This window comes from Fukomys damarensis, unplaced genomic scaffold (genome assembly GCF_012274545.1).
Source record: "Fukomys damarensis isolate Sample0158 unplaced genomic scaffold, DMR_v1.0_HiC HiC_scaffold_18234, whole genome shotgun sequence".
Taxonomy (NCBI): Eukaryota; Metazoa; Chordata; class Mammalia; order Rodentia; family Bathyergidae; genus Fukomys; species Fukomys damarensis.
In genome coordinates, this window is record NW_022919146.1 from 1 (window position 1) to 216 (window position 216).

At 41.2% G+C, this 216-nt stretch overlaps 1 non-coding gene across 1 annotated transcript; it reads right to left on the reverse strand.

The window, feature by feature from the left end:
- Nucleotides 1–31: 31 nt before the first annotated feature.
- Nucleotides 32–138, reverse strand: LOC117284940. The gene has a single exon (XR_004515976.1). It is a non-coding gene; the product is annotated as a U6 spliceosomal RNA (small nuclear RNA).
- Between the last annotated feature and the right edge of the window lie 78 nt (nucleotides 139–216).

Genomic DNA, 216 nt, shown 5'->3' on the forward strand with positions numbered 1-216 from the left:
TGAGAGGGAGAACAGGTTTGACAGAGGGAGGAAAAATACAGAACGTTTCACGCATTTGCATCTCATCCTTGCACAGGGGCCATGCTAGTCTTCTCTGTGTTGTTCTAATTTTAGTATATGTGCTGCTGAAGCGAGCACAGTTTTCAGTTTTTGACCATTTAGTATGATGTTGGCTGTTGGCTCTTCATAGATAGCCTTTATCAAGTTGAGATAAAA